Source organism: Stegostoma tigrinum, chromosome 16 (genome assembly GCF_030684315.1).
Source record: "Stegostoma tigrinum isolate sSteTig4 chromosome 16, sSteTig4.hap1, whole genome shotgun sequence".
Taxonomy (NCBI): domain Eukaryota; kingdom Metazoa; phylum Chordata; class Chondrichthyes; order Orectolobiformes; family Stegostomatidae; genus Stegostoma; species Stegostoma tigrinum.
This window is the reverse complement of record NC_081369.1, coordinates 58611415-58632806: the sequence shown is the minus strand read 5'-3', so window position 1 is coordinate 58632806 and position 21392 is coordinate 58611415. Positions and strand designations below refer to the sequence as shown.

At 42.5% G+C, this 21392-nt stretch overlaps 1 long non-coding RNA gene across 3 annotated transcripts; it reads right to left on the bottom strand.

Moving 5' to 3' along the window:
• Positions 1 to 2438: 2438 nt before the first annotated feature.
• Positions 2439 to 21024, bottom strand: LOC125460097 (uncharacterized). Of its 3 annotated transcripts, XR_007249177.2 has the most exons (7): positions 21006 to 21024; positions 17193 to 17412; positions 14721 to 14789; positions 14012 to 14097; positions 12545 to 12673; positions 12354 to 12432; positions 2439 to 4941 (listed from the first exon to the last, which is right to left on the bottom strand). It is a non-coding gene; the product is annotated as an uncharacterized LOC125460097 (long non-coding RNA). The 3 variants fall into 3 exon arrangements; XR_007249178.2 differs by lacking the exon at positions 14012 to 14097; XR_007249179.2 differs by lacking the exons at positions 14012 to 14097; positions 14721 to 14789.
• Between the last annotated feature and the right edge of the window lie 368 nt (positions 21025 to 21392).

Below are 21392 nucleotides of genomic sequence, written 5' to 3'. Positions count from 1 at the left end.
ATCTTCATTCAAAGCTCCAAACAAACTTTTCACATCAGACAAAGGTTCACCTGCACACCTGGCAAAATGTTATACTGCATCCGCTGCCCCTGATGTGGCCTCCTCTATATCAGTGAGACCAGGTGGAGGTTCGGAGTCTGCTTTCTAGAGCATCTGTCCTCTGTTTGCGACAAATGACAACACCTTCCAGTCACGAACAACTTCAATTGCCCCTCCGGCTCCCTGGGTAACATGTCCATTCTGAGCCTCCTCCAGTGTCACAATGACGCCACCTGGAAACTGGAGGAGCAGCATCTCATATTCCATCTTGGGAGCCTACAACCTTAAAGTTTCTTGGCACTTTCTCAAGCAACAGCACCAAATTCATCTCATGAATAACATGACTGAAACATTTTAACTGATTATTGTTTTGTTCAATATTGTGCCAGTCCCCAGTACAATGTTTCATATCATGTCCGAGTGAGATTGATAAGACCTCAGTGTGCAATTATAACAAATAATAAGGAAGGCAAATGGAATGTTATCATTTACTGCTCAAGGAATAGGTAGAAAAAGTGAGGAAGAGTTACTGCAACTGTACAAGGCATTAGTGAGACCACACCTGGTGTGCTACATACAGTTTCAATTCCCTGGCTTGATGCAAGTTTTTAGTTGAGTTGGAGATAGTTCAAAGGTGGTTCACCAGATTGATTCCAGAGATGAGGGGTTTGCCTTAAGATAAGTGATGAGAAGCTTATTTTGATTTTCGATTATTACTATTGTCATATGTACCTAGGTACAGTGAAAAAAATTGTTTTGCATGCAATGCAGCAAATCATACCATACAAAGATCATAAGGTGATTGAACAGAGTGAGGAATACAACATTATAGGTGCAAAGAAGGTGCACAAAATGCAAGATCAACATTAGATTTGAAATTTGACAGTCCCTTCAGAAATCTAATAACACCAGGGAAGAAGTTGTTCTTGAATCTGTTGGTATATGTGCATATTTTGTATCTTCTGCCTGATGGAAGAGCTCAGATATTATAACCAGGGTTGGAGGGGGCTTTGATGATGTTAGCTACATTTCTGAGGCATCGAGAAGTGTAGATGGAGCCAATTGATGGCAGGTTGTCTTGCACGATGGACTGGGCTGTGTTCACCGCTCACTGGAATTTTGAAGATTGAAAAGAGAGCTAATTGAGGTATTCAAGATGCTAAAGGGGATTGACACAGTCAACATGGAAAGGATGTTTCTCTTGTGGGCCAATCTAGGACAAGAGATCATAGGTTTTGGATAACGGGGAGCAACTTTAAAGCAGAGGTAAGAAAATTACTTTTCTTGAAGGGTTATGAATCTGTGGACTACCCAGAACCAGATTGTGGTGGATGCCAGGGCATTGAGTAATTTTAAGGAGGAGAGAGTAATTAGCTTGTAATTAGTCGTAGATTGAAGGGTTACGGGAAGCAGACAAGAAAATGAAGTTGAGGCTGAGATGAGAGCAACCATGATTGTATTCAAAATGGCAGAGTAGGCTCGAGGAGCTGAGCTGCCAACTCCAACTCCTAGTTCTTATGCTCTTAAGGGTGCAAAGGAAATTAATTAAAATAGTGACAAAAACACAGGACTTTTAGTTTTGTGGAGAAGCTGGCGATAAGCAGAAGTTTTGAGGATGATTTGGCAAAGACATTCAAAACCTTAATGTTCTATCAGAAGTAATTCAGGGGAAAAAGGTTTCTACAAAATGGGATAACCAAAGGGCACAAATCATTTATAATAATTAATGTGAGAATAATAAGCAAATTATCTGAAGTAAAGAGATATTGTGTTCTAGAATGTAATGCGCTGCCTGAAACGATAGAAGAAAGTAATTTAGTAAGAACTTTCAAAGCAAATTGGATATATGTTTGAAAATAAAATTGAGGTCATGGGAAAGAATTAATCATGGGCTAAATAGAATAATTCTTAAAAAGTCCCAAAAACAGGTATTTTGGGTCAAGTGGCCTTCTTCCATACCTGTTAGATTCAACATAGTCACGACATGTAATTTATTTAAAATTACAATCCATACTGTAACATTGAGGGCTCTGTTCGAAATACAATAATCCAACACTGAAAAGCTGAACTGAATGGAATGTATGCATCTGTTAAATTTTTGCTCAATTGACACGCATCAGTGGCTGATTCAGCCAAATAGGAGTATGTGTGGTATTGCACCAAAACTGTAATAGATGCTTTTAATCTACCAGTTTCAGAGCTTAACTGTTCCCTGCATGTAATCATTTCTTATCAAATTAGAGTGTCCTTTCTCATTGCATTAGCTCTTCATTGCAGTTAATTGAAGTCGCATGAGGGAAAATCCTCTAAGCAATATCAGTGTCTTGTCGATGCAAAAATCATTTTGGGAGGAGTCTGTAGAACCTTGGCACTCTGAGATTGCTAGTAACCCATGCAAATGAAATGCGAGACTGATTTTATTAAAGAGCTTTGCAAAATTACAAGGGGAAGAATGCATTGTCAAATAAAGTAGACACAGATTTATTAAATTTTCTCTGTGGCATTACAATAGAGATGGTGGAAGCTAATGAAATTTACAACCTCAACAAAGCAAGAGTACAGACTTTCTTCTAATGATAGTGTAGATTCCACCACAACTTCATATTAACCCCTTTTCTGTCATTGTTCAATACAGTTAGAATTTGAACGTAAATGCCTGAACTGTTTTATTAGAACAGATCTGGAAACAGGTGAGTCCAATATTTTGCAATAACTTACCATTTCCTGAATAAGTCTTTACTCCTTTGCTGGTTGTCAAATTGGCCTTCTGTTATCATTGGCTCCAGAGTGAACCTTCAGATGGAGCCTTTTGTAAAAGCTAAATATCCAGCACCTGTGTCTTCAGCAGTTTCTATGTTTCTTTGCTTCTTTCATTGGCACTCCATAAATAAACATAATGCCCTTCCTCCAAAAACCATTAGTCTACCATGACCTTCCCTCCTTCTTCCTCTGACTCAGTCATTTTTCCAACTTAAGAAAACCTTGTTTATTACTGGACTGAATACCATTGCATGTTTTGTTCAAATCATTTTGGCAATGGAATGGTTTGTGTTGCAGGGCCCTGTTCTGAATTCTCCACCTTCTTTGTTTGTCAGATTTTCTCTTTATAAATCACAATTCTCTTCTGTTCCTCCTGACTTTTATTTACAATCTTCAAGAAGCGCCATCCTTTTAAGCTTGTTTTATCGGTGAGATTTATTGTGTCAGCAACTGCTTTGAGTGATTCCTCCCCTCAGTACTTCACTGAACAATCACATTCCTCTAGATCTTTGTCCTTCACTTCATTGCCCTGCAATTTACAATTGCTTTTCTCTCAATTCTGCTAAACTCTTGTCGTCTCCACTCCTGTGACATTACCATGTTTTAAGAGGTGTATTTTGTCCTTTTTTTTTCAATTTATGAAGAAAGGTTGAGACAGAGGCACTGAGCAGTCTGCTCAATAAAGTAAACAGCATTTTTTTAAGTTGGTACAATAGAAGCAGCCTGAACAGGTTGGGTGAAGCTCCCACAGAAATAGGATTTTTAGTTTTAGCTTTCTGCGGTTGCTGGGGTATTGAAGCTGGGTGTGGAAGCTCTTATTCCTTTCCCTGTTACAGCTAAAAGCAGGGGATTCTTTTCCTGCTGCTAGTATTGTATAGGAGATGGTCCATTTTACTGATTTTCCTTTGCGAATGGTGTTTGTAATGAAATATTACTGTATTGGAACAGTTCATTTGTAATTGTTAAATTATATTTTATTTTGTTAAGAATTTCAATAGAGTTACAGTTAATTCTTTTCTTTTTATTTTGCCTGTATTTTAACTAAAATGCAAAAAATAAAGAACAACTGAAAGAACTGTGGATCCTGTAAATCAGAAACAAAAGCAGAAATTGCTGGAAAAACTCAGAACATCTGGCAAAAAGTTGTGCAGAGAAATCAGATTAACATTTTGAGTTGAGTGACCCTTCCTCAGAATAAAGTATGCTTTGCTTAAATTTGAATATATTAATGAAGTAATTTTAAACTAGAACAGAATACCTCATACTGATCTTTAAAATAGAAAAACTGTAGAGTCCAGACTATCTTCATTTTATATTTTGAAGGGGTTTTCTTTGGTTTATGACACACATGATGTCTTTGAAGATTTATCAGCTTCTTCTGCCTGTTCCAAATCCATGAGTTGCATCATCAATCCATAGAAGATGATTTAGAATCCTTAGAATGGAAGCAGGCATTTCAACACATTGAGCCCACACTAATGTTTCGAAGAGCCTCCCACATAGATCCATTCCCCTATCCCTGTAATCCTGTGCTTCCTATGGCTAACCAACCCAACTGGCACATCCTGGACACTCTGGGGCAATTTATTTATTATGGCCAATCCAACTGAACCTGCGAATCTTTGGGCTGTGGGAGGAAATTGCAGCACCTGTAGGAACCCTGCATATACAAAGAAAATGTGTAAACTTCACACAGACAGTTGCCTGAGGCTGAAATTGTACTCAGGCCCCTGATACTATGAGGCAGCAGTGGTAACATTTGAGCTACCATGTCGCCTAAGTTCTGTCACAAAATCACTTCCTGTGCTTCACCCATCATATTTGCTCCGGTGTCTTTGATTAGCCTTTTGTTTCATCTCGTTTGCACCAAGATATCCATCATTTTCATCCTTTCATCTTCCTTTCCCAAACTCCATCTCCTTCCTCCTCACTGTCTGGCTGTGAAGTTGAGTGTAACTGATGAAAATGAGTCAAGGTCCATGTTCTCTTTAAGGTGGTCAAGGCATTCCATATCTGGTCTCAATATTTGTCATTTTTCAGTGGCCAAAGCATTACCCAATTCCAGAATAACCTTGGCTTGGCTTCTTTATTTCCATAACCAAATGCTTCTTAAATCCTTCTGTTGAAATGCTCAACACCAAGCTAGAAAGAAAAACAAGAAAAACAGCCAAATGTCACATCCTGGTCTGGCTCATCTCATATCCTTCCAAATGGAGAACAAATATGATGAGTACATTCATTTCCAAATATTGGTGTTTTATTTTATTGGTTTTATATCTGTCCAAATCTCATGGATATCCTTATTAAGTGCTAATGGATACCTGATCACACAGTGCCCATTACTAGCTGTTCACACAGTGTCGAAATACTTACAGAATCTATATTGCTGCATGTTCAGAGTATGTTGAGATATTGATTCACAGTATACAATCTAGAGAGTTCACATCTATTCTGTCTGAAACAAGGGCTGTAGGGATTCTACAGCAGATTAATTGGTTCCAACTTCTTGATCACAGAATGCAATTGCCAGATTTACCTGAGCATTAAGAATTCAGGAACTTGTCAAGTACATCTTAGCTCAAATGCTGGAGATTGGAAAGGTAACAAACAAATGCACAAAATACTCAACAGGTTAATCAAAGTACGAAATTGCGCAAGATAACCCATTAATCATAACCCTGAAAACTCCCATCACTAAGATTGATGTTATCCCATCAGTAACCTGAATCTACCTCTCGCTTCCTGATGTTCTAGCCTTATCTGTTTAAATATTAAATTTGAGGCCAAGAAAGATGATGTTGGATTAATATTCTACTCAGTCGCTCCCAGGACTGAACAATTTCCAGAGGAGCGCACTAATCTGTATCTATCAGAAAATTAATTTTTCGTTTCTTTAAAATGATACCAATGCAGTAATTTCTCACTTCTTCATTTGCATCTTTCATTTCCGTAACCGAGGCAAAATGTGATTGACAATGGGACGACAAAAGTCAAATAAAAGCTGAAAGAATGACAACAAGCACAGTAGAGCAAACGGGTCAACTCCAAGTGTCCTTCCTCTCTACCAGGATGTGCTGGGTATGGAAGGTTTGAGTTAAAAGGAAAGGCTGGGACTTTTTTTCACTGGAGCACAGAAGATTGAGGTTTGATCTTGCAGACTTTTATAAAATAATGAGGGGTATGGATAGTATTAATGGTGGTTGTCTTTTCCTGGGGATGGAAGATTTCAAGGTTGGAGGCACAGTTTTAATGTGTGAGGAGAGAGATTTAAAAAAGGGCATGAGGGCCAAATTTTTTACACAAAGGGTGGCTCACATGTGGAATGAACATCCTGATGAAGCAGTGGATGTGGGTTCAATAACAACGTTCAAAAGGCATTTGGAAAAGTACATGAAAAGAAAAGGTTTGGAGGGATATAGGCCAGGAGCAGGGAGTGAGACCAGTTTAGTTTGAGATTATGTTTGATATGGACTGGTTGGATCGAAGGGTCTGTTTCCATGCTGTATGACTCTCATGACTGGAAACCTCGAAGAATTCTGCATGTATAGTCATAGAGCTCTACAACATGGAAACAGACCCTTCGGTCCAACTCATCCATGCTGACCAGATATCTTAAATTAATCGAGTCCCATTTCACAGCATTCAGTCTATATTTCTGTAAACTCTTCTTATTCATATACCCATCGAGCTCAACACACACACATTTCACCCTCTGCATGAAAAACTTGCCTCTTAGGTCCCTTTTGTATCTTTACCCTCTCACTTGAAGCCTATCCCCTTTGGACTCCCCTACCCTGGGGAAAAGGCCATGGCGATTCACCGTTTATGTGCTCCTGATGATTTTATAAACTTCTATAAGGTTACCCCTCAACCTCCAAGGCTCCAGGGAAAATAACTCCAACCTATTCAGCCTCTCCCTCTAACTCAAACCTGCCAATCCTGACAATGTCCTTGCAATTTTTTTCTGAACACTTTCAAGTTTCATGATATCTTTCCTGTAGTAGGGAGATCAGAATTAGAAGCGTTATTCTAAAAGTGGGCTAACCAATGTTCTGTAAAGCTGCAACAATATCTCCCAACTCCTATACTCAAGTCTCCAATTCTGGACTCTCGTGCTACCTGAACATTTTTATCCAACCATTGCACTCATGTCTTCAGTTGCCTTAGCTCTAAGCTCTGGAATTTCCTCCCTAACCGTTGAACCTTCACACATTTGTTAAAACCTATCTCATGAATCTACCAAGATAATAAAATGTGAGGCTGGATGAACACAGCAGGCCAAGCAGCATCTCAGGAGCACAAAAGCTGACGTTTCGGGCCTAGACCCTTCATCAGAGATGCTGCTTGGCCTGCTGTGTTCATCCAGCCTCACATTTTATTATCTTGGAATTCTCCAGCATCTGCAGTACCCATTATCTCATGAATCTACCACTTGGGCACCTGTTCTAATTTCCAAACTGTCTCTGATAATGCCCCTGATGATGCTTTAGGACATAATCTTACACTGAATGGGCCATATAAATGCCGGTGTCAGCTGTGGACCTGCTGATCTCAGTTGGTTATTCTCCCATCTCAGAATCAGAAGGTGAGGATCCTACTCCAGGCTCTTATATGCAAAAGCCTGAGGAAGTGCTACTCAGTCAGAGATGCATTCTATTTTATTAGATTCCGTACAGTGTGGAAACAGGCCCTTTGGCCCAACAAGTCCACACCGCCCCTTGAAGCATCCCACCTAGACCCATCCCCCTCTAACCCACACACCCCTGAACGCTACGGGCAATTTAGCATGGCCAATCCACCTAGCCTGCACATCTTTGGGCTGTAGGAGGAAACCCACGCAGACATGGGGAGAATGTGCCAACTCCACACAGACAGTAACCCAAGGCTGGAATTGAACCCGGGCGCCTGGTGCTGTGAAGCTGCAGTGCTAACCACTGGGCCACCGTGCCGCCCAAAATTTTACCAGGCATTAAACCAAAGCCCCCTTTGCATTCACAGCTAGGTGTGAAATATTGCATGGCCCTATTCTAAAGAAGAGCAAAAGAGTCTTGGGCTACATATTTTCTTTAATTAGCTTGACTGAAAAGAAAAGTTTAATTTTGCAGTATAATTCATCAGAGCTTACTGTGTGTAACCCATCTGTTAGTAACATTTTCAAATCTGATTTCACTTGATTCTCTTTGATACTAGGCAACAAAGTGTGAAGCTGGATGAACACAGCAGGCCAAGCAGGATCTCAGGAGCACAAAAGCTGATGTTTCAGGCCTAGACCCTTCATCAGAGAGGGGGATGGGGAGACGGAACTGGAATAAATAGGGAAGGAGGGGGAGGCGGACTGAAGATGGAGAGCAAAGAAGATAGGTAGAGAGGAGAGTATAGGTGAGGAGATAGGGAGGGGATAGGTCAGTCCAGGGAAGACGGACAGGTCCAGGATGTGGGATGAGGTTAGTAGGTAGGAAATGGAGGTGCGGCTTGAGGTGGGAGGAAGGGATGGGTGAGAGGAAGAACAGGTTAGGGAAGTGGAGACAGGCTGGGCTGGTTTTGTGATGCAGTGGGGGGAGGGGAAGAACTGGGCTGGTTTTGGGATGCAGTGGGGGAAGGGGAGATTTTGAAGCTTGTGAAGTCCACATTGATACCATTGGGCTGCAGGGTTCCCAAGTGGAATATGAGTTGCTGTTCCTGCAACCTTCGGGTGGCAGCATTGTGGCACTGCAGGAGGCCCATGATTTCATATTATGAGGACATGTTGTCTGAGGAATGGGAGGGGTAGTTAAAATGGTTCGCGACTGGGATCCTAGTTTTGTTTCGGTTCCTTGATGCCAGACTTTGCCAAATGTGGCCATCGGCTGTCACTTTCACCTTACCTCTGGAGCTCAGCAGAGACAAACACAGGAATTTCTAGAGGCTTGGTTCTCCACCAAGAAGGCCATCAACAAACACCTAGAACTAGACCCTATACATGCAACACTGTGCAGGAAAACCAGAAATGAGGTAAATACCAGGTGGGAAAACACAACAGCACTTCTTGGAGGCCGTACTGTTGACGTTGCCCAGCAGGGTAATGAAATGCCTGCGAACTAACGAACCAGTTCAAGAAACGAACCAACCACAGCATCCACAACCCAAGCTACAAATCTAATCAGGACAGTTCGAGCTCACCACCACCTTCTCATGGGCAGTAAAAACTGCTGGCCAGCCAGCGATGTCCACATCTCATGAGTGAATAGCTCTTTTTTCAAAAAGCTGTGCTGGGACATCTTGGCTATTGGCACCACAAGTTGTTCAGTGTTATTGCTGGAACATGGTCATGGCCAATAATTTTTGCAGTGTCCAATTCCTTTTCAGCAATTTCCTGATTCCACCTGGACTGCATTGAATTGGCTGAAGATCTCTGATGCTCAGGAGGAGGCTGACTTTGATGACCCAATCAACATTTCTGGCTGATGGTTGTTGCAAATGCTTCAGCCTTACATTTTGCACTCCCCCATCACTGAGGAAGGGGATATTTGTGGTGCCTTCTCCTTGAGTGAGTTTCTTTGTTGTCCACTACTATTCATGACCATATAGGAGTACGGAATTTAGAACTGATCTGTAGATCAGGGAATTGCTTTGTTGAATCACTTTTTGATTCTGTATTTTGGGACACAAGTGACCCTGTTTGGTAGATTCACCAAGTTTTTAGGTATGCCTGGTGCTGCTCCTGGCATGCCTCCTGCATTGAATCAGGGTTGATCCCATGGTTTGATATTATTAATAGCATGGGAGAATATGTCAGGCCATGAGTTTGCAGATTGTGTTGGAATAAATTTCTGCTGCTGCTGATGGTTCGCAGCACCTCATGGATTGGTCATTAGTCTTGAGTTGAACTGTTCCAAGTATAGCTCATTTAGCAAGGTAAAAGTGCTATACAATCTAACACAGAGTAATCTCAAAGCAAGGATGGGGCTTTAGCTCCACAGAGACAGTGCAGTGGTCACTGCTACCCATTATGTCATGGTTACCTGCAGCTATGGACAGGCAGATTGGTGAGGATGAGGTCAAATGTGTTTCACTATTATAGAGCTAATGGGAATTGCAGATACTGGAAAATCCAAGAGAACAAAGTGTGGAACTGGATGAACACAGCAGGCCAAGCAGCATCTCAGGAGCACAAAAGCTGATGTTTCGGGCCAAGACCCTTCATCAGAGAGGGGGATGGAGAGAGGGTTCTGGAATAAATAGGGAGAGAGGGGGAGGCGGACCGAAGATGGAGAGAAAAGAAGATAGGTAGAGAGGAGAGTATAGGTGGGGAGGTAGGGAGGGGATAAGTCAGTCCAGGGAAGGCGGACAGGTCAAGGAGGTTGGATGAGGTTAGTAGGTAGGAAATGGAGGTGCGGCTTGAGATGGGAGGAAGGGATGGATGAGAGGAAGAACAGGTTAGGGAAGTGGAGACAGGCTGGTCTGGTTCTGGGATGCAGTGGGGGGAGGTGACGAGCTAGGCTGGTTAAGTGATGCAGTGGGGGGAGGGGACGAACTGGGCTGGTTTTGGGATGCGGAGGGGGAAGGGGAGATTTTGAAGCTGGTGAAGTCCACATTGATGCCATTGGGCTGCAGGGTTCCCAAGCGGAATATGAGTTGCTGTTCCTGCAACCTTCGGCTGGCATCATTGTGGCACTGTAGGAGGCCCATGATGGACATGTCATCTGAAGAGTGAGGGGGGAGTTAAAATGGTTCATGACTGGGAGGTGCAGTTGTTTACTGCGAACCGAGCGGAAGTATTCTGCAAAGCGGTCCCCAAGACTCCGCTTGGTTTCCCCAATGTAGAGGAAGCCACACCGGGTACAATGGATACTGTATACCACATTGGCAGACGTGCAGGTGAACCTCTGCTTAATATGGAAACTAATCTTGGGGCCTGGGATGGAGGTGAGGGAGGAAGTGTGGGGGCAAGTGTAGCATTTCCTGCGGTTGCAGGGGAAGGTGCCGGGTGTGGTGGGGTTGGAGGGCAGTGTGGAGCGAACAAGGGAGTCACGGAGAGAGTGGTCTCTCCAGAAGGCAGACAAGGGTGGGGATGGAAAAATGTCTTGGGCGGTGGGGTCAGATTGTAGATGGCGGAAGTGTCGGAGGATGATGCGTTGTAACCGGAGGTTGGTGGGGTGGTATGTGAGAACGAGGGGGATCCTCTTTGGGCGGTTGTCGCGGGGCCGGGGGGTGCGGGATGTGTTGTGGGAAATGCGGGAGACGCGGCCAAGGGCATTCTCGACCACTACGGTGGGAAAGTTGCAGTCCTCGAAGAACTTGGGCATCTGGGATGTGCGAGAGTGGAATGCCTCATCATGGGAGCAGATGTGGCGGAGGCGGTGGAATTGGGAATAGGGGATGGAATTTTTGCAGGAGGGTGGGTGGGAGGAGGTGTATTCTAAGTATCTGTGGGAGTAGGTGGGCTTGAAATGGACATCAGTTTCTAGCTGGTTACCTGAGATGGAGACTGGGAGGTCCAGGAAGGTGAGGGATGTGCTGGAAATGGACCAGGTGAACTTGAGGTTGGGGTGGAAATTGTTGGTGAAGTGTGTTTCACTATCATGTTGGTTCACTCTCTACCTCCCACAGACCCAGTCCAGCAGCATTTTCCTTTAGGACTTGACTAGCTTGATCAATATTGCTGCTGCCAAACCATCCTTAAAATGCCCCACCCACAGTACATTTTGTGACCCTTTTTGTGGTGTTGCATGACTCATTAAGTACGTGGAGCGTGCCTGGATCAGTGGCAGATACTTTGTTGGATTTTGTTCCTTTTCTGAGACTTAATACAACTGAGTGACTTGTCAGGCCATCTCAAATGGCAGGGAAGAGTAACCTAGCTGTTTGTGTGGAGTTTGCACATGCTCCCTGCCTCTGTGTGGGTTTCATCCAGATGCTCCCACAGTCCAAAGATATGCAGGTTTAGCCATGCTAAATTCCCCACAGCATCTCAGGATGTGCTGGCTAGGTGGGTTAGCCATGGGAAATGTGAAGTTATGGGAGTAGGGTTGGGAGCTCTTCACAGGTTCGATGGGCTGAATGGTCTCTTCCAGCATTGTAGGGATTCTCTGATACAATGCCATGTATCTGGAGGCCGAGGACACTGAAGCACGGCAGGTTTACTGTCCACTTTCCTAAAGGGAATTACTGAACCAGTGGTTTCATTAAAAGAGCAATCAACATCATTCAATTTTAAATTCCATTCTGTTCTTTTTTGATTGAATTCAAACTCCTCCATCAAATATGGCGGGAATTTAGCCAGATCCTCAGAGTTTTCATCACAATGGTATTACACCACTTCCTCCCCACAAAGGCTGTAACTGAAATATCTCATTTTCTGTAAAACACTGTCATCAGTTCGCAAATAATCAGCAGTCAGAAGCAAAAAAATAAAACACAGCACTCACATGACTTTACCAATTTAGAGTCAAACCACATGGGAGCAGGCCCTTTGGGTCAAGCAGTCCATGCCAACCATAATCCGAAACTAAACCAGTCCCACCTGCCTGCGCTTAACCCACATCTCTGGAAACATTTCTTATTCATGTACTTACCTCAATGTCTTTTAAATATTGCAACTGTAACTGTATCCACCACTTCCTCTAGAAGTTCCTTCTACACACAGACCACTCTCTGTAACAAATTTGATTTAAAACAAAGATTTAATTTAAAAATCAATCTTTGATTCACTCTAATTATCCTTCTATCCTCTCTTGATGTTTCTGGCCAGGGTAAGACATGTTACCTCTGAACGGTTACTCTTCTTTTCGTTCATATCCTGTAATGATTTATTTGATGTCTATGGGGAGCCATCTGAACAATCTTGATGTTGAGATGGATGTTAGAACAACTCAAACCATCACCAATGTCAAATCTGAATCAATAAATCATAGATAAATATGTAAATGGATATTGCATACTTTTAATACAGTGAATGTCGCATTCAAATAAAATTCGAACAAAAAAGCAAACCAGTGTGTATTCATAGCATTTGAACTGCAAATATGTAATGTGTTGCATCATTAGTTTAACCTGTTCTGTGATAATGGAATGTATCTTTTACAATATCAACTTATAGGTTCTGACAAGCGCTGGAACATTGTGGACTATGGGGACAAATGTGGGATCTTGTAGAAATATATGCAATAATGAAGGGAACAGATAAGATAGAAACAGGGAGATTGTTTCCTCTGGTACAAGAAAGTAAAAGTCAGGATAATAGCCTCAAAATAAGGGGAAGCAGATTTTAGACTCAGGGCGGCACGGTGGCTCAGTGGTTAGCACTGCAGCCTCACAGCACCAGGGACCCGGGTTCGATTCCAGCCTCGGGGAACTGTCTGTGTGGAGTTTGTATGTTCTCCCCGTGTCTGCATGGGTGTGCTCTGGTTTCCTCCCACAGTCCAAAGATGCGCAGTCTATGCGGATTGGCCATGCTAAATTGCCCGTAGTGTTCAGGGGTGTGTGGGTTACAGAGGGATGGGTCTGGGTGAGATGCTTCAAGGGTCGGTGTGGACTTGTTGGGCCGAAGGGCTTGTTCCCACACTTTAGGGAATCTAATCTAATCTAGACTGAGTTGAGGAGGAGCTTCATCACCCAAATGGTTGTGATTCCATGGAATTTCCTGCCCAGTGATGTAGTTGAGGGGACCTTCTTGAAAGTTTTTAAGGCAATGATAGATTTTTGAACAGTAAAGGAATTACAGGTTATGGTGAGCAGGCAGGTAAGTGGAGCTGAGTCCACAAAAGGGTCAACTATGATCTTATTAAATAGCAGAGCAGGCTCAATGGGCCAAATGGTCTACTCTTGCTTCCATTTCTTATGTTCTTATATTCTTAATCACATGAGGAGTCCTTGGAGGCCATTCTTGATGTTGGTAGCTACAAATTGCAGTCTTCACTGAGGGTAAATTAGCTCAAGTGGCTAGGTGGCTGGTTTACAATACCCAATGAAGCAAACAGTGTGTGTTCAATTCCTGCACCAGCTGTGGTTACTATGAAGTGATCTCGTTCTCAATCTGTCTCCCTGCCTGATGCATGACACCCCTTATGTTAAACCACCATCAATCATTGTTCTCAGATGACCTTATCTTTAATAGGGCCTATTGCTTGTTATTGCCCCTCACTGACATTGAATCTTTCCTCATTGCACATTCTGATCTACCACACACTGGATAGAAATGAAATGCCAAGCATGGGCTTGGGCATGGTCTGACCTTCGCTCAGGACATTCACAGCCAGAGAGTTTGTGCCTGTACTGTCCAGGATGTGGGTCACGGGCAGCTTTCTCCGTGGATCGAATCTAACCAGTCAGAGAAACATAATGTGGGAATTGTACAGATGTCATTCAGAGATCTGGTCAATCATTGTTTACAGCTGTCTGGCTAACTTGATCATGGGGTGTGGTCATGGTAAGTCTGGAAATGAGGGGGTGCTCCATCTGTCATACATCAAAGGTAGGGTCCAATACTGTGGATGGGAGGGAGGCTGAGGGACAGAATTGCAGGAACAAGAATCAGAATACTGGTTGTCAGGGACAGTGACAACACTGGGAGAGGTGGGGTGCAGCAGCTGCCCAAGACGGAAGGAGAAGATATGGTACAGCAGGGGAGGGAGAATGACCATGAGGGAAAGGGCAGTCATAGACAGCAAACAGTGCCCTGAAATGAAGGCACTGTTGAGGGTTGGGGGGCATTGCTCAAACAGGCTTAGCATTTTTGAACTGCCATGTTAGGGGCTGAAGGGAAGGGGTAGGGTTGGGCGGGGTGGGGGAAGATACTGCTCATGTGGACAGATTGGGCAGGGCTTTGGAGAGGTGGAGTTCACTGGGGCTGCTATCTTAGAGTTATGCAGTACAAAACAGGCCCTTTGGCCCATTGATGCTAGGGGATTGACCTCTATGTAGAGACAGATTCTGACACTCACATTCGGATGAGGACCCGCTGTTGCAGTAACTCAGGGGTTTGCAGATAGCTGTGACCTCTCCTGGAGTTGCTGAAATACACAATTCATTTCTTGGAGTTAGGCCCTTCAAAGGTCAAGGAAGCACTGGGTGAATGCCTGGAAACTCAGAGGAGCAGAAGGATCTTGGATGGTGTGTCCACAGATTCCCGCAGGCAAGGAGATCTTATTGGGGTGGATAAGAAGGCATACATTACATTTCCTTTGAACAGTTGATCCATTGATTCTAAGAGCAGGAGGTCATGTTGGATCTGCACAGAACTTTGATCAGAGCACAGCAGGGCTACTGAGTGCAATTCTGGTCACCACACTATGGGAAAGATATTACTGTATGACAGAGGGGAGCAGAGCAGATTCATCAGGATACTGACTGGGATGGAACATTTCAGCGATGAAGAGAAACTGGATAGGTTCAGGTTGTTTTCTTTGGAGCATAAAAAGTTGAGGGGGAACTTAATAAAAATATACAGGATTATGAGGGGCATGGGCAGGGTGAATAGAAAGCAGCCATTCCCCTTGTTCAACAGGTCAATAAAGTGAAAGGCAGGCGATTTTAGAGTAGATTTGAGGAAAATGTTTTTCAAGCAGAGGGTGGTGGGAGCCTGGAATGCATTACCTGGGAGGGTAGATGAGTTGAGTAATCTCAATAACCTTAAAAAAAACTTGGATGAGCACTTGAAATGCTATGACATTCAAGGCTATGGGCCTTGTGGGGGACAATAGTGGAACAGAAACTGGCATGTGCATTGTCAAGCTCCAGGATTAATCCTGGAACATTTCGATCATCAGTTTAACACTCTTCTGAAAAAGCTGTTTCAGCTAACCTTTGCCACCTGGCAGAGTCAACCAATATGAAGCGATGGCGGGGAAGGTTCAAATTCAAAACCTTGCGACTCAGAGGTAGGATTGTTATCATTGAGGTAAAACTACAAGCCTCTTTCTTCATAGCTAATAGATGGCAGGCAGGAATAGAAGGAAATATTTCTAAAGGAAGAATAAACATTAGGTTTGAAAGTAAACTGTGCGAAGAGTGCAAAGAAGCTGCAAAGCAATACAGACAGATTGGTGGGTGGACACAAACATGGGAGATGGAATACTTGAAGCGATGTAGAATATCTATGTTGTTAGAAGAAAATAGGAAAGAATGTCCCTGAATTACAAATGGTCTATTTACCAATGCTCATATTTACAAATGCATTCCAATATAAGGGCTGTAATTTTTAATATCAGATATATAAATGTTTCCTGTACATACAAACAGCTAATTTTATACTGTATAAAAACCGAAAGAACTGCGGATGCTGTAAATCAAGAACAAAAAGTTATTTTGTTTTGTCCTGCACTGATTTCTGACTTGTATACAAATTGACTTGAGTGGATTAAAGAACAGAACCCAGTCACAACTCAGGGGCTGCCTATGTATACTTTTGTTTTTAAATGACAAGCTTTGGGAAATCTTGATATTGCAGAGAACCCCGGCCATGAATCATCAAGTTAACATGAGGGTACAAGAAGAAAATAATAAAGCAGTCAGCATGTTAACATTTGGATCTTTAGAAAATCCTTGAAAAATGTGGATGGCCACTGGTCATAGTGAAGTCAAAGTGTGACAATCAGAAAGGACAAGTCAAATACAACAGCAAACTCTTGAGCCTCATCTGAGCCTCCAATTGCACCAAGTGGGGATATATGCTGGCCCAGAACTTGTTCATCATTTTCTTCCTTTGTAGCAGAAATGGGAAGACTTTCAGGATGTAGCCAATGCATCCTTCTGGAATGATGGAGGTGTTTTTTTTCAAACACTGGTGTATTCAGGCTCACAGGAACTCCCATAACCTACTATTTATCCATGAACTTCTTTTCACCAATGACTGCATTCTCCTGGTTCACCATCAGCCAGACTGAAACTTGTAACGAATTAAAATCCGAAAGAATTGCTGATGCTCTAAATCAGGAACAAAAACAGAAGTTGCTGGAAAAGCTCAGCAGGCTTGGCAGCATCTGTGAGGAAATCATCAAAATTAACGTTTCGAGTCTGGTGACCCTTCCCCAGAACTGTTGCAAACTTCTGCTTTTGCAACTTTATAACTACTTATTTCAGTGAGTCGGCTCCAACTCTAAAGAGGAAGCATCAACAGCTTAAAGGATATTTGAGCCCTGTTTGTCTCCGAATGATGAACTGGAGTCTGTTAATCCTAAAGTTGATTATTAACTCGAATGTCCTCAATGAACAAGCATTTTTTTTTGATATTCCAAGTAAAGACTGGGTGCATTAATTCTGAAGCCTAACGTTTCCTCCAAAGAAATTATGACAAGCTCAGATGAACCAATCACTCCTAAGGAAAAAAAAAAGGAACAAATGTATAAAAAAAGGGCCCATATTTAGCAGAGTTTAGAAGGGATCTCATTGAAACATAAAATTCTAAACCAGCTTACACAGACTAGATATGGGGAAGTTGTTTTCCTTTGTTAGCGATTCCAAGGTTTTGTGTAGAATTGTAGCTCAGGTTGTGGATGTCATGGTTGCTTGGCTCGCTGAACTGGTTCATTGTTCCGAGATCAACAGGCTTCAGAGTTTAAATAACCAGTAGGAAAGCACAACGGTGCTTCATTGGAGGCTGCATTGATGATGTTACCCAGCAGGGTAATGAAACATCTGCAAAGGAACGAACCAGCTTGGTGAGCCAGCCAACAACATTTGTTAGAGATTGTAGAAATAGGGGTTATTGTCTCAGGATAGCAGGTAAACCTATTCAGGATTGAAATGAGGAAAGATTTCTTCATTCAAAGTCATAGTGTCATAGAGCAATGCAGCATGGAAGCAGACCCTTCAGTCCAACTCATGCATGCTGACCAGATATCCTAAATTAATCTAGTCCCATTTGCCAGCATTTGGCCTATATCCCGCTGAACCCTTCCTGTTCATATATCCATCCAGATGCCTTTTAACTTTTGTAACTGTATCAGCTTCCACCACATCTTCTGGGTGCTCATTCCATACACTTACCACCCTCTGCATAAACAAGCTTCCCCCTTGGTCGTTTCTAAAGTAAATTGAACCAATGGAATTCTCAACCACAGAAGACTTGTGGAGGCCATGTCACTGGATAGGATATATTCCAGAAAGAGATGGGTGAATCTTAGGGTGCTCTGTTTGTTTGCTTTATTTTCAGCTATTCTCACATTTTTACCTTTCTGTTTCTATGTCACTATTTTTTTTCACTGCCGTTGCTCCTTTGTTGAACTTTAGTCACTTTTTCACAAGTTTCTGTATTAGAAAGTGTTTTTTGCCAAGGATGCAGAGATGACATTTTAGGAGCTTCCCTCTATATTGGCATTGAATTGGTGAGACTTAATAGTGGAATTAACCAACTTTTGCACACACATATGCTTTCTTAGTTTAGAAAACTACGTTTCTGTGTCTTAAAAGTTGTAAGTTCATTCCAGAGGGTTTTGTAACTATACTGTAAGTGGCCATTGACTGCTTTTCTAAATTTTAAATTGGAAACTAGGTTGTTGGTTTGTTTTTGTTAAAGTGAGGCGAATGTTCTAGCTTGACTGAAATTAGGTTTCAAAGACAAAAAAAGTTTTATTTCTGACTGTTCAATTTTCAATTTCTGCTCACAGAAATTAATGCTGTTAGTTATCTGAATGCCAAGGCTGTCATCTATTTGATCTTCAATGAGCTTTCCAATTATCTACCAATGAATCCTTGAACTCTTTATTAATGGTCACTGCTACTCACCATGAACTGCCATTGAATCTGTTGTGACAATGTTTATGTCCAGTCTTATAAATTCAGAGCTAAATGTGGTAACATAGCATTAAAAGATTCAGTAAAGTTTTCATACTGCTTCTGGTATGTATAAATATTAATTGTGAGATGTATTACAAAAATAATTGGTAAATAGAACAGGGGGCAAATTTTTCAAGGATCTTTGAGGAAGTTCTTCTCTGGACCATCACCATTTGGAAAGCACGTGCCTTAGATCCTTATGCTTCGAATTTTAGTCAAGGAAAGAATGAACGTAAATGAGAAGGCCTTTGGGTAGCATGGTGGCTCAGTGGTTAACATTCAATTCCAGCATTTGGTGACCATCTGTGTGGAATTTGTACGTTCCCTCTGTGCCTGCATAGAGTTCGCCTGGGTGCTCTGGTTTCCACATACAGTCCAAAGATATGCAAGCTAGGTGGACTGGCCATGCTAAATTTTCGATAGTCAACTTGCGCTCTATAGATGGTGGACAGGTTTTTGAGGGATCAGGGGGCAAATTACACACTGAATGATTGTAAGTGCCTGACCTGTTCTTGTAGCCACAGTATCTATATAACTAGTTCAGTTCAGTTTCTGGTCAGTTATGATGCCCAGTATATTTTGACATTGGAGGATTCGGTAATGTAATTGAATGTCATGAGGTGATAATTATCTTCCTTTTATTGGAGGTGGTCATCATTTGGCATTTGTGTGTTGCAAATATCACTTGCCACTCCTCATCAGCCAAAGTCTGCATATTGTCTGAGTCTTGCTGCATTGAGATGTGGGCTGTTTTAGTGTCTGAGGAGCCACAAATGATGCTTAATATTGTTCAGTCATCAGTGAACATTACCACATCTCACCATATGATGGAGGGCAGGTTGTTAAAAACTCTTGTACAGAGCTAAAATGACTGACCTCCAATAACCATAACCAAATTCCAATGTGTGTAGTCGGACTTCGAGCATCAAAGAGTTTCCGTCTGATTCCCAACTGACTTGAAGTTTGCTTGTGATCCTTATTCAGTTAAATGTGGTATTTATGTCAAGGGCTGTTACTCTCTCCTCATCTCTGGAATTCAGTTCTTTTGTTCTAGTTTGAACTAAGGATGTAATGAGGTCAGGAGCTGAGTTGTCAAGTGGAACCCAAACTTGACAATTGTGACTCAATAAGTGCTGCTTGATAGCACTGTTGAGGACATCTTCTTCCATCGCTTTATGGAGTATCAAGAGTAGGCTAATGAGTCAGATTTGTCTTGCTTTTGTGCAGAGGACATGCTTGTGCAATTTCCCATCTTGTTGCTTAGAAGCCGATATTGTTGATGCACTGGAACAGCTTGCAGTAAGTTTTGGAGCACTGTGGAATCGCACTTGTGTAACAGAATGTTGGTAGTTCCACAGCCTTTGTCATATCCAATGCCTCCAGTGATTTCCTGATGCCACATGAAGTGAATTGATGTTGCTGAATATGTATCATAGAATCCCGACAGTGTGGAAACGGGCCCTTCAGCCCAGCAAGTCCACACCCACTCAGAGCGTCCCACCCAGACCCACCTAATCCACACATCCCTGGACACAATGGGCAATTTAGCATGGCCAATCCACCTACCCTGCACATCTTTTGACTGTGGGGGGAATCCAGAGCAACTGGGAGAAACCCACACAGACACAGAGAGAATGTGTAAACCCCACACAGACTGTCGCCCGATGGTGGAATCGAACCTGGGTCCCTTGTGCTGTGAGGCAGCAGTGCTAACCACTGAGCCACCGTGCCACCCTAAATGTAGTTGACATTATGTTTTATTATGTTTTATTTGATGGCATTCCTGTGATATGCTTTGGAATGACACCACATGATAGATACTACATAAATATAAATATTTCTTGTTATATCCTGTAATACTGAGGTATCTGCAGGAGTTGAATCCACTTGACACTTCTGGCTCTACATTGTCACAAATCTTTTCATTGATGTGCTACTCTGCCCCATCATTGAGACAGGCATATTTGTGGGGCAACCTACTCCAATTATCCAACACTCTTCCTGATCTGCCTTGGCAGGTCTGTAGAGCTGAGATCTGATCCATCAATTATAGGATTGCTTAGGCTTATCTATCACTTGCTGTTTGACAAGCATCTAGTCCTTTTTTTGTAGCTTTACCAGGTTGGAATCTCATTTTTAGGTATGCCTGGTGCTGTTCCTGTCATGGCCTCCCTCACACTTCTTTGAAGAGAAGGCATTGTCACATTTGGTTACAATTGGATTGATCTACTAACTCATATAACCTCTACTGTGCAGAAGGAGTCCTTTCAATCCACCAAGTCAGCACCAATCTAGTCCCAGTCCGCCCACTATCCTCACACTATCCTGCATTTTACCATGGCTCATATGCCTACACTGCACTTCTGTGGACACCATGGATAACAACATCTAAAAGAAGCAGTTGGAGAAGGAGCTGACCAGCAGATTGAAGCATAAACATAAAGAAGTCTTACTAGAATTAGAGATTCCAACATCTGCAGTTCTTGCTATCTCTTACTAGAATTAAGTAGGATCATTGTGGAACCCCACTTTGAATACTGTTACACAGTTATTTTTTGTTTCTTTTAGGGAGAATAAGGCTGCCCTAACTAGGGTGAAACAAGGTTTCTGTTGAGTTCTGATGAAGCTTCAACAGACTTAAAATGTTAACTCTGCTTTCTACCCACAGATGCTGCCATTCCAGCTGCGTTTCTCCAGCAAATTCTCATTTTGTTTCAGATCTTCAGCTTCCCCACTTCTTTATTTTGTTTTATGCAAAAGAGGATCACTTGACAAATTCCTGGGATGGAGTGATACAGTAGAGTAATACTGAATAGAAACAGACCCTTCGGCCCAAACTT